Source organism: Miniopterus schreibersii (genome assembly GCF_964146895.1).
Source record: "Miniopterus schreibersii genome assembly, chromosome: 1".
NCBI lineage: Eukaryota > Metazoa > Chordata > Mammalia > Chiroptera > Miniopteridae > Miniopterus > Miniopterus schreibersii.
The window spans coordinates 122,657,665-122,671,501 of NC_138101.1; the positions used below are offsets into that span (position 1 = coordinate 122,657,665).

The 13,837-nt window shown below is 37.7% G+C and overlaps 1 protein-coding gene across 3 annotated transcripts in view; it reads left to right on the forward strand.

The window, feature by feature from the left end:
• SLC25A21 (solute carrier family 25 member 21) overlaps window positions 1-13,837 on the forward strand; it is a 462,844-nt gene that overhangs the window by 122,817 nt on the left and 326,190 nt on the right. The gene's annotated exons all lie outside the window — the stretch shown is intronic.

Below are 13,837 nucleotides of genomic sequence, written 5' to 3' on the forward strand. Positions count from 1 at the left end.
TAAGAATGTAGACTTGCTTCTTGTGCCCTATCATTTGAAGATCTTGGTTAATAGAATTTACATTAACTATCTGAAGGGAAAAAATTAAACCTTCCTTTTATATATTGCTTTTCACTGAGTTCCTCTCTAATCCTTAGGTCAATTGTACATTGTTGATTTAGTTCCACAACACAATTTCTAAATAGAAACCCCAAACATGATATCATGATATATTCTCCATTTAAGAAAGGTTGACCCTCTCCCCCCCAAAGGATCATAATGCAGAAATATTTTGGAGAAATAGCTCATGTAACCCCGCTGTTTCTGTTATTCTGATATGCTGGCAAGCAGTAGTTAGGATAATTGGCAAGGAGGAACAAGAAATACTATTTAGACTTAGTAAAGCTACGAAACTATCCTACTAGAAAGGTAAATATGTCATTTTTTGCATCCAGCAATAATAATTATAACAAAAACATCTGAGACTTTCCCCTTGGCTTTATACCACCTAAGTAATTTTCTTTAAAATATTAATTTTCTGATGCAATCTTCTCTCCTTTTCCTTTTTTGTTGGGAACTAAGTTGATTGTAACTTAGTGAACTGAAATGCTCAAAAGATGTTATTTTATTGAAGAAATATTATTCTACAATTTAAATAGTTGTTAGTGTTAGAAAATATGTTACTGTTATTGTTTTTTCAGACATTTAAGTATCCATCCAGTGGTATAAAAAACAAAAATTCAATTGTTTTTTTTCAAGAACTTAACACCATATAACAGATAACATTTTTTATTTTTACATTTAAAAATAATTACTGGAGCCTCATTTTATTTTATTTTATTTTTAAATTTATCTTTACTGTTGGAAGTATTACAGATGTCCCCCTTTTTCCCCCCATTGATCCCCTCCACTCCACTCTTGCCCCTTTCCCAGGCTTTCACCACATTATTATCTGTGTCCATGGGTTTTGCATATATGCATATAATTTCTTTGGTTAATCACTTCCTGCCCCCCTGACTCCCACCCCTTCCCTGTGAAATACATCAGTCTGTTGCATGCTTCAGTGTCTCTGGGTCTATTTTGTTCGTCAGTTTATTTTGTTCATTAGCTGCTTCTTAAAGAAGACCCTTCAACATTTCATGTAAAACTACTTTGGTGGTGATGAACTCCTTTAGCTTTTTCTTGTCTGGGAAGCTCTTTATCTGACCTTCAATTCTAAATGAAAGCTTTGCTGGGTAGAGTAATCTTGGTTATAGGTCCTTGCTTTTCATCACTTTGAATATTTCTTGCCACTCCCTTCTGGCCTGCAAAGTTTCTGTTGAGGAATCAGCTGACAGTCATATGGGTGCTCCCTTATAGGTAGCTAGGTGATTTTCTCTTGCTGCTTTTAAGACTCTCTGTCTTTAACCTTTGGTATCTTAATTATGATGTGTCTTAGTGTGAGTTTCTTTGGGTTCCTATTGTTTGGGACTTTTTGTACTTCCTGGACATGTATCTCTATTTCCCTCACCACGTTAGGGAAGTTTTCTGTCATTTTTCCAAATAGGTTTTCAAGTTCTTTCTCTCTTCTCCTTCTGGCACCCCCATGATGTGAATGTTGATATGCTTGAAGTTGTCCCAGAGGCTCCTTATACTATCATTATATTTTTGGATTCTTTTTTCTTTTTGCTCTTCTGAGTGGGTGTGCTTTACTTCCTCATATGCCAACTCTCTGATTTGATTCTTGGTGTTCTACTGTTCTACTCTACTGTTCATTCCCTGTAAATTATTCTTCATTTCTGTTAGCATATTCTTCATTTCTGACTGGTCCGTTTTTATGTTGTTGATGTTCTCACTAATTTCCTTGACATTCTCATTAAGTTCCTTGAGCATCCTTATAACCATTGTTCTGAACTCTGTATCTATTAGTTTGCTTGTTTCCATTTCATTTAGTTCCTTTTCTGGAGATTTCTTCTGTTCTTTCATTTGTGAGATGTTTCTTTGTCTCCACATTTTGGCTGCTTTCCTGTGTTTGTTTCTATGTATTAGGTAGAGGTGCTATGTCTCCTGGAGTTGGTAGAGTGTCTTTGTGTAGTAGGTGACCTGTAGAGCCCAATGGCTCAGCCTCCCCAGTCACCTGAGCTGGGCACTCTAGGTGCTCCCCTATGGGGGCTGTGTGCACTGTCCTATTGTAGTTGAGCCTTGATTGCTATTGGCATCACTGGGATGAATTAACTCCCAGGCCAGCCGGCTGTGAGGACCAGCTGTAACTACAGTGATAGTGCTGCTGTGCAGGAGACACTGTTATGGAGCAGGATTTGCTTCACGAAGTCTCCCCCTTGAGCATGTCACTCATGGATGTGGTAGGATTGTAATCTGGCACAGTTGAAGCTGACTACTGGGTGCACTGTCTCTGGGACCTCCCAGGAGGTGCAAAGTCAGCCTCTGCCTGTGCCCTGTCCAGGACCACCCAGCATTAGCTTCACAGCAATCTGTAGGTGGCTACTACTTGTGTTGGACTTGGAGGTGTCCAGGAGAGGCCAAGCTATGAACCAAGGCAGGCTGCCACTAGTGCCAGGCCTGGGCCACTTATCAAGACATATGGGGTACGCTGAAGCCAGCTGCTGCTTGTTTGAGAGATTTTAGGGAAGTCCGAAGCATGAGGCTAGAGAGGCCAGTTGCATGGAAAAGCCACTGGAAATGGCTTGGATGAGCCTGCAAGTAGGGAGAGGTGGGGTCTCAGGGAGTTACCAGGTTGAGGTGAAAAGTGTGAGCCAGGTTGATGGAGATTCAGGTATGGCACCTGCCTGATGGCTCTGTGGGGGAAAGGGGCAATGGCCTTTGCCAGCACTTCAGTCTAAGAAAAAGCTGCCCCTCAAGCTCTTTCCCTGATTCCAGGCAAGTTAGTTCCTCCCTGATTGTCCCAGGTTCCTTTCAGGCTGCTGCCCCAGCGCTGGAGCTCAGAGGGAGTGAGTCCCAGTAAGTCTGTGAGCTGGCCCTTTAAGAGGTTGGAACTCCAACAGCTGCAGCCTCCCTCAACCTCAATACCCACTGGCTTTTACACCTCAGAGTTGCGGGGACTTCTCTTCCTGGCACTGGAACTCTGGGCTGGGGGTCTGGCTCCCTTGGGAAACCTCCACAGCCAAGATATCCCTCTGGATTTTAAACTGCCACATGTGGGTATGGGACCTGCCGGTTCTGAGATTCCGCCCTGAGTCTCTGCCCCTCCTACAGGTCTCTATGTATTTCTTTAATTCCTCAGTTGTTGGACTTCCATTCAGATAGATTTCAGGTGGTTCTGAATGATGGTTGTTCTGTATTTTAGTTGGAATTTTAATGTGGTTGTGGGTGGTGGCGAGTACTGCATTTACCTAGGTTTCCCATCGGATGTCTATTTCATTTTTTTAAAAGATTTTTTCATTGATTTTTAGAGAGAAGAAAGGAGAGGGAGAGAGAGAGAAATATCAACCTGCTGCCTCCTTCACGCCCCCTACAGGGGATTGACCCTGAAACCTGGGCATGTGCCCTGACCAGGAATTGAACCGGCAACGTTTCAGTGCACAGAATGACACCCAACCAACTGGGCCACACCTGCCAGGGCTGGAGCCTCATTTTATACAACTACCACAAACCTGCGAGTGATTTGTCCTTTGTTATCATAGGCAAGCGGAAGCATAAATAAAGTGCTTAAATAGGGAGGAATAAAACTAATGATGGTGATTGAAAAATCCAAGGCAAAAGTCCACAAATAAGAAGTGGAACCTGAAGGACTTGAGTAATTTATTTTACTCTGAAGAGTGTTAAACACGGAAACCTCTTCCTCAGGAAGACTCCTGTGCTCTGGTTCTTCATTATAATTGTTTTTCTTCTCAACCACTATTGGTATGCCAAGGTTGAATTAAGAAATAAAAAGATTTACACTATTAAATACACTTGTTTGGGGGCTCAAGAAGTAGTTATTCCCTGGTTACTCTTCATAGGAAAATCTCTATACAAAAACTGATTTTTACAGATATTTGGGAATTGAGATATAATATATCACTTCAAAAAAACTTCAGAAATAGTGTTTTAAAGTTAAAATATTAAAGTATTTTCTCAGCATAGACACTAAAGGTTATTCCTATAATATAATTATGTATTGAGTAATTATGTCTTGAAAGATTTAATCAATTGGTATTTGAAAAGGTTTATAGGTAAAGTTTTTAGAAGATTACGTTTCTGGAATTTTTTATACAGTGGAATTTCTGATGCTACAGTAAATTAAAAAGTTGGATGATTTTCATGTGCTATCCTATTTCACTAATACAGAACAACCTTGAACCACACTAGAGCAATAATTACTTAACCTAAATCAGAGACCAAGCCAGGCCAAGCAGCTGTTTTCATTTTGTTAGGAGATCCATTTGATTTACTCTTTTAGTCAGCTTTCATTACTGTAGAAGACAAAACTTCACTTGAGTTTTTAACCCTGAATTCTCTGCCTTGTTTGCTGCCTGCTATAAAATTGCATGGTTGAGCTGCCGCAGCCGCTGAACACGCTCCGGAGCTACTGTGGTATTGTGGGAGGCTCCACTGCAGCTCGGGAAAGAGGAGCTTCTCAAAAACAGATAAAATCTAGGTCCTTCCCACTGCCCTTTAAAAAACAAAACAGAACAAAACTGGCCATCGTTATTCTCATTATAAGAAAAGTCTTTTGGAATGAATAGCTGGTTCGAGTTTCTATGGCAGCAGAAATCGTCATCTGACGTTGTCACCAGCTGTGTCATAGCTGTGCCGTCTTGGAAACTAGGGAAAGGAATGTCAGAGACACAGAGATGGGAAATTTGAAATCAAATATGAATTCCTGGAAGCTAGATACAGACGTATAGGTATTAAGTCATTACCCCTAAAATTATCTCTTACGTGTTATAGCTTATCCTCTTTTAAAGTTTGAAACCAGTTTTCCTAGAATTTCTAGAAATGAGGATGCACAAGTATTCTGTGGTTTGTGCCATGACTTTTGTAATTCTATAAATGTGTAGTCCCCACTCTCTTCAATGAAATTAAGGTGAAACAATATTGGGATCTTGAGACTTCATGGAAAAGGTAGCTTAAACCATTTGAGATTGCTGTCACTTGGAGGATAGGGAACCCTTGGAATTGTTGGTGCTAATTAAATCTGGTTTTCTCTCCCCTCAAAGCAATCTGTATCAACTCCTTAAATAAACAGAACTTGGCAAGACAGTAGGTTCTCTGTGGCTACATGGATTGGCCTAAGTAGAATTAACCACACAAAGACAACTATTAAATGGTCATGATGAACTTTTTGACATATTTCTGCCATATTACAGACCTGTGTTTCTTAACCACATTTCTTCCAGAAAAAGAATTTCATGGTTAAATAAATTTTGTAAGCACTTTTTTAGAATAATCACAGTACATGGTATCATATTGTAGCTCTGAGAAATCCAGCAGAAAGAAATCTTTTAAACATAGTTTAATTTAGTGTTTCCCAAACTTATATGAGTATGAAACACTTCCCCCCCCCACATGACACCATAATATCCCTCAAAGTAGTTTTGGACACCAATTTAGGTTGGGGTACATGTTATATTGATAGTATCTAATTTAATTATTTCTTAATATGCAAAAATATGTGAAATTTAAAGTTGTTAGGGGAAAGGAGCTCCTTTTGGTTCATTTTTTTTTAAATAACAAAATACTTCAGAGTTTTTGCTGCTGCTAGCTAAGAAAGCCAATGGGACATTACCAGCTTGACCAAGACTCTTCATAAATCCCTTATTAAAGGGTAGTCATTTTGACAAAACCCAGAGAACTGTAATGATGCCTCTTCCTTTTTCTAGCCAACTCATAACAGTCAGTGTTGGGGAAGAGTCTTATTGAAAATAATTGAGAGGCTAATAATATGTAGAAAAACAAAGATTATTTCTTGTGGTACAACAGAATCTTTACCAAGAGCCATGGATTGCATCTTGGATGTTAGCAAGCCACACAGAGAGAAAGCTAGTTGAAGATTGCTTCTTTATTTCGGAAGTCTAATGTTGAGGAAGATGACAGATATCCTCTGGATGCATTTCTATTACCTAAGACATAGTGGATTATATCTGAGTTAGCTCCTGACCTCGTAGTGAAGTGTAAATTGAATGACTGTATGCCCGGACTGAGGCTTCTGGTATTCACTACCTGTTCTTTTTCCACCCCAGCTGGAATTTATTTACTAGTCTCTTTATCTCACCTCTTTTTTCTTTCTCCTTTTTTTTTCTTTTTCTCCCTTGCTCCCTCCCCTCTCTCTCTCTCCCTCTCTCTGTGTGTCTCTCTCTTTTTCTCTTAGGAAGCTTGAACAAGAGTTGCTAAAACTGCATCTGCAACAAGCAAATCAAGGGAACCTAGGCCTGAAAATCTCTGTCTGAAGTTTACCCTTTTCGTAGTCAATTTAATAAAATATGATTGACATTTGCTAGCAAGTTTCTCCTACAAGAGTGAGGAGGAAGCCAGATGAGAAGAGGACTCTTTAATTTGAAGAAACATGTCTTTTAGTCTTTTTCTGGCAGAGCTGTAGGATATATGTGTTTGTTATCCTCTATTTAAACTAATATAAGTTGTTTATCACTTGGTGTTGAAACAGATATTTCAGCCTTGCTCTTGGCTGAATGTGAACAGAAATTAATTTGCTGTTATGACAATTGCATTAATTATCAGCAGAGCATTAGTGAAGTAGCTGGTGGCAAACATCAGGCCATTGCTGCCATCATCACCATCAATATCCTCAAGCCAATACAATAATAATGTCTGTATATTGTATTGCTTTCCATAGTTTCAAAATTACTTTCACTTATGTTATCGCATGTTCTTCTCAGAACAATCTCAAGAATTAAACAAGGTTGAAAATATTATTTCTATTTTAGATGTGAGCAAAGTGAGGTTCAGAAAGGTTCAGTGACTTGCCCATGTCACAAAAGTTCATGACTGCTGAAGCTGAGACACATTAAGATTTTTCTGATATCCAGATTCTTTCTACTACTCTATACTGTCTAAAGTAGTATAGTTCTGACTTGTAGTTTTCATTAAATATTTTGTCTGTCACTGATTTTAATAAATGCTCGTCTTGCTTTTAAGCCTTTAGGGTGTTTAAAAAATCCTTTACGTTTGACAGCATTTACTTTGAATCTAGTTATATGTTCAATGTAGTTTTTTTCAGTTATTTGCAAAGTAAATAACAGCTTGTAAATTGAAAGATTTAAATTTACAAATGCAAAGTATTTTCTAAAAATTATGCTGCCTCATGAAACAATGAAAACTTTCCCCCCCATTTCTGAAGCTGGAGATATGCACATGCAGAAATTAATTACATCACAGGACAAAAGATTAGAAGTCAAGTACTTAAATTTCTAACCTGCTGCTTAATTGTGTAGCTTTTCTTTTCTTGCTTAGATCAAGTACAAATAAGCCAGAAAAGAAGTCAACGAATATATACATTCAATAATAATGCTATTAGTCTGCGTAAAAAGCAACATTATTTTCTTCCTCTGATAATCCTTAAAATTCAGTAAACATTTCCCTTCATCCCAAAGTGCAAATGTATTGAGACACCCACTTCATGTTTTGTCTAGTGGCTTATGCAGACTTCATTTGGAGAAACCGTGTGCTAAAAGTTGAATTATTTATGCAACTTGCTGACATTGGTGTATAAAGAAGATACCTGTGACTCACTATATTAGTGGGGTGTGGTCCTTAAGATATGGGTCCAGTCATGGGTTTCACAGAACCATCTACACACTGCCCTCAAATGACCCTGCTTGGAACCACCGGCACTCCCATGTGACAGCTGACAGGGATTAGGACTCTTGTCCTGTGCACAAGAGGTGTAGGGTATGTTCAGCCTCAATATGAAACAGATGACTCAGTTATAGCACAAAGCACAGGAGAGAATAGGCCTGCCTCACAGAGGTCAGATTTCCATGAGCAAAGCTAAGCATTGCAATGAAATGATGGATTAGTTCAGTTAGGCAAAATCTTGCTTACTCACTTTGCCCAAATTAACACATTTTTTTGTCCTTAGTGATCTGGATAATTACTTCATTTCGCTGCTGTCCTCTGTTTGAGGAGGCCTGGCCTTAGCCAGTAATTAACATGGCCTGAATAGCAATTTGTCAGTCCAGTTCAATTCAGCAAATAAATTTATGAGCACCTAGTACACGTTAACTACTATGCTGTATTTTGAAATTCAGAGGTGGATAAATGTGGTCCTTGTCTCTAAGGAGCTCACAGACTATGCCAACAGGGAAGAAGCAGGCTCTTGTTACCACTGTAACACTGTGGCAAGGGCTACATTAGGATGGGGAGACAGTGTTCTGAGAGAACACAGGAAAAATGTTCATCAGCAGTCAGGGAGGCACTGTGCGAAGTCGTGTAAGCAGGAGGAGAGTATTTGGAAGGGTGTTCAGGAGTTCAGCATTCATTATTTACTTTTGAGATTGTAAATGTCAAATAGCAGAGAATTAAAGCTCTTGCATACAAAGGCAAAGATAGTTTTAGAAGAAAAGTTACTGATGAATCAATGATAGAGAAGAGGGAATCTATTGTTTTTAATGTCTTTACTATTGCTAGGGTAAGCTTGCGCTCTTTATAACAGAGGAAGTAACTATGAACTCTTGACCAAAGGTGCAGGGAAATCGGATCTTTTTAAACACTGATTTTTTTTTTTAAAAGGTTCCTCTTGAACTTTAGAGATGGAGCACCAATTTAAAACAAACACACATTCTTAAAGCAGCACATGGGTGCCCAATTGTGCCCTAAGGCTTTTTCTTCCATTTAAAAGTTCAGTCTGAAGTTTTTTGGCAACATAGAGAAGTCCCTACATAGTAAGCTATGCTAAGGAAAAGGTTGACTTTTGGAATAAAGATTGACAGTGAGATCCCCTCCAGAAAACCAACTGCAGCAAAGATTGTTATAGAATGTCACTCAGGTTTTCACCAGGGGAGCACACCCATCCTGGAGGTGTGTTCAGCCTGTTGGTAATCAGAGGCAATGTTTGAGAGTTGGGCGGGTGCCCTGGAGAAGTGATACTGGACAGGGAAAAGCACACTAGAGGAAATCACCTTAAGTTGGTAGTCAAGCCTGCATCAAGGGTTCAATTAGGTTATCTCCTAACACCGCTTCCAGTTCAATAATGTTGACTAACAAAAGCATTTGCTTGGAGTAGTTTGTCTAGAAGTGATTTGTCCCAATCCATTCATTTTTCTCATTCCTATTTAGACAACATCAGCATTCAGAATATTTGGGCAACGTCAAACATTGTTTCCTGAGACCACAAAAATAAAGACAATCATCTCAGATTCCAGATTCCATGATTAGGGTGATGTTTTAAGAGGATTAATTGGAAATGTGTGCATAGGCTGAAGATATAGGAAAAACCCAAAGCAAAAGGTTTAGCCAGAAAGGTTTAGTAGAAAAAAGTAAAAAACAAAATAAGAGATATACAAAAGGAAGGAGGGACAAGATTAAGTAACAATTGAATGTAAGTTGAATATTGTACAGAGTGGAGTTGAAGTGCTGGTCACAGAAACCACCAACTGGAAAAGTTAAAAAGTGAAAATAATTTGAGAAGAAAAGGGGAGAAAGACGAAGTGTTGATTTAGGACCAGGCAGGCAGAGAGGGGCAGAAAGGCAGAGACGGAGAGATCTGTCTTACGTATTGATAATGATAAAAGAGTAGCCTGCTAAACATGTGTCTCGTGATGGGGTCTTACATGGAACTGACCTTCGGAAACAACCGGTTTGGAATATTGAACTACATTCTCTGTCCCTGTTCTTCTCACTCTTGTTCTAAATCAATGAACACGTGGCTTAGATTGAACGTCGTAGCATTAATTCTTTTTTATAAGGAACATTTAAAACTGCATCATGTTGGATTTTTAATAATGGAAATATGCAAAAGTTACTTCCTAATGTGATCAGTGTTGGTATAATATATGTAAAATACCCTTATTACAAAATAAGTTTTTATATAATTAGCTATATTTTGCATTCTAATTATCATTAAAAACATTATTTTAATGAGATTTATACTATACAAAAATGATAGCAATCTCTCAAATTTCTTCTATCTCATCAATGGATTTTTAGAGGATTTTTCATTTTTTGAGTAATAAAGGCATATGAACCCTACAGGAAAATAAATTCCCTATAAGCCATCTAATTCTCAGAGATGTATTTTGGAAACAATCCCCCCCCCCCCCAACCCCTTTGTCACCTAACATTGCTATTTTTTTAAGATGCTGTATTTCATTTGGAAATCTTATCTCCAAGGAGCCTTACTTTATGCTTCTGATACACTCTGCTCGGCTTGTAAGAATCCCTTGGGAATGTTCTTCTGGAGAGAGAATCTCCCTTGGACGTACTTTTTCGATCCCTGTTATTTCTGGACCTCCCCTGTTCTGTATCGAGGCACAATAGTTACTGGATAAAGTTAACAAAAGCACAGATGCTATTATAAGCTCTTTCCTGGAACTTACTCTAGCACCAAACTCTCCTTCCTCCTCCCACTTCCAGCCTCACCAATTTGCAAGTTGTCCCATTTTACCTCAAGCAGGGATTTAAAATCTGTTAGAGAGCTCAACCTGTTGATTTACAGAGCTGAAGTCTGCTCACAGGAATCATCTGTAATGGGATTCTTTACTCCCTGGAGAGATATTATCTAGCAGAGCTGTAAATTACTGAAGAAACAGAGGAGGAGGGAGGGGGAGTATGCTCAGTAAAAATATCATATACTATTGATCAGAGCAACTGTTTTTTAACTTTTTATTTTCACCATAAAATTAAGTGGTTGTCCTGGAAAAAGAAGAGTGGATATTTAAGAAATTGAGTGTACTGTATTTGTTGCCCCATTTACTTAGTATGCAGTGTTTTGACTTGTTTGTTTTACTAGTTGTCTCTTAGGAAATCCTCCCTGCCTACCACTGCCTGGATTTATTTTTAAGGCATTAGTTTTCTATAAGTCTCTGCGACAGTGTATTTGATTCTGACTTGCAGCCAGGAGCCATCACAATGCACCCTTTGCCTTCTCTGCATTATCCCTGAATCAAAATACAATGTTGGCTTGATCAAAGTAATGTACAAGGTGTACTAATATTAAGTTCTAAGTGAAAATGTCCTAAATACATTGCCAGTACAATAAACTAGCCAACAGAGAAATAGATAACCTCAGGAAATGTCTGGCTTAACAAATGTATATCTTTAAATTGGAAATCTAATTATTTGCCTTAGATTTGCATTGCTGGGAACCTAATGCAAGACCATGTTAAATAAACTTATTATTTCCGTTTTTCATTTAACCTGTGGGTTGTAGTATGACCAATCTGTTTTATATCCTCAATCAACAGATGATTGTATTTGGTAATAATTTATCAAGAATAAAAATCTGTTTTTGAAACTAATCACCTCATGTTAGGTCTGCCCTTTTTCAAAACCACCATCTGATATTCATTTTGTCTGCAAGACAAACATACTGATGAAAATGCATATACCACAGGATACAGCCAGTGGAATGAAGCATTTCCACTCTTTGTATATATTTAGAACATTTTCTGTTTTCCCAACACATGGACCAAATTTTAGTATTAAAGAAAAAAATCAATTTCACATAGTAAAAACAAATTGAACAAGTCCATTGTGTCTTTCTAATTACTTTGTAACAGAATGTCCAGTGGAATTTGGGGTCAAATCAGGTCATATCTAAACTCTGTGATTTGAAAAAATGTGACCTTTTTCATGTTTACTAGTTTTTTCCAGATTGCTGGATTAATCTCTAAATGGGAAATACTAAATTTCATGTATTTTCTAAGTCTTTTAAGTTGTTTTCAATTTATAACTTTTGTTTATGTACAAGTATCTTGAGATGTTTTCATTTTTCTATTAAATCCATCAATCTTACTATGTAAAATTTACCAAAGTGATACATGGATTATAATCCTCTAACAATTTTTTAAAATTTTTTTATTTAGGGCAAATAACTCTGCCCTTATTTCTATAAACTAGCTACATTGACTGACAGTTTTGGCACTGGTTCCTTTGGAAAATTAGCCAACATTCCCAAAACTACATTATTAAAAAAAAGTTAACTTCTTCAAATATATTCAAATTTATACTAAATATTTACATGTGTTTTTTATTATATATTTAACTTTAATTAAAACTATACTTATTTTATCTTACATTTTAGGCTGTTATTCCATATCTTTATTTTATTAATGAAGAGAGTTGAGGCTACAGATTTGATTCTTTAGAAGATACCTCTAGTCTTTTCCCCTCTTAGTCCATCTAAGTCATAAATCTAGCACTTCACTCTCCTTCTTTTAAGCTTTCTGTGGCTCCCCAGTGTTTATAGGATAAGAAAAGGCTCCTTAGTCCTTCCTCATCTGGTTGCACCTATCTTTCCAGCTACAGTCCTCCCTCTAGTCTCAATGATCCCTTCCTCGTTTCCCTCTGTAGGCCCCGAATATACAGTCTTCTGGAACTTGATATCCTCTTACATGCTTGTCTAGCTTCACCAGTTGTCCCCTTGACCTCCCTCGTTTCCTTTCCTAGCATATTCCCTTAAGTTCAGGACTTAATGTTATATTCCAAGAGGTTTTCCTGACTCTGCAGGCATGACTCAAAACTCCCACTACCAATGCCTCTGTTATGGCTGTGTTGCATAGAATTTCCACAGTATTAGGAAGATAGATGACAAGCAAGTAAACAAACAATTTCAACTTGTGTCAAGTGATATAAAGGGAATGAGTATATGCAATGAGAAAGAAAAGTAGGAGTAGGCTACTTACTGGTCAAGGAGGGACTCTCTGAAAAAATTGCATTTAGGCTGAGACAGAAAATATAAGAAGGAGCCAGCCATATAAAGTGTGGAAGGAAAATGTTTCAGACAGAGAGGCACATACAAAGCTCTAAGATGAAGAAGAGATTGTGTATTTGAGCAACTGAGAAGAGCCCCTTGGTTCAAGTGTAGTAATCAAGGGGACAAGGGCATGACATAAGGTTGTAGAGCTAGATGGAATCCAGATCAGGTCGATCTACATCATTGAAGGCTTTTAAGTAAAGGAATGTCATGAATATATTGCATCTCTTGATGCTGTGTGGAGAATAGATTGGAGGGGAACAAGAATCTCAGGGAAACCAGTGAAGAGGCTAATGCACAGGTTTGACCCACCACTATCTTCAGAGTAGTTACTAATAGTTGTGTCCCTTAAACAGTTCTTTTGAAACCTAGATGAGGAAATACTTGATGATATTATTATTGCTGTTACAATAATAATGCCCTTGGCTGGAGAAGTAGTATATATTGAGATAATGCAAGTGGTATAGTCTAAGAAAGGGAGAATAGATTTTTCTCTTAAGTGCAAAGTGGAGGGTTTTAAGCATGGAGGGATATGATCCAAATTGTGTTTTAAAAAGGGGTATAAAAATGGGTTTGAAAATTGTGTCATAGAAGAAAATAATAAGATAGGAGGCTATTATAAAAATCAAGTGAAATATGATGGAGACTTAAACAGGGTTATGACAATGGAGATAGTGAGGAGTAGGCAGATTGAAACATGTTTAGGATTGGAGTGGAGGTGGGGAATATGAAAGATGAAGATGTCCCTGGTTTCTTGAATGAGCAAGTGAGTGTATAGAAGTTTCATTTAGTAAGATGGGGACACTGTTGAGGGAAAGACCACTAGTTCAATTTTGGAGACATTAAATTTGAGACATTTGTGCCTAAATAGAGATTTTTTAAAAAAGTAGACAGCTAAATATATGAATCTGAAAATGCACATGCATATATGTATTTGTAAATTAAAGATCATACTATGAATATTATTCTACTGTTTTATCTTTTTCA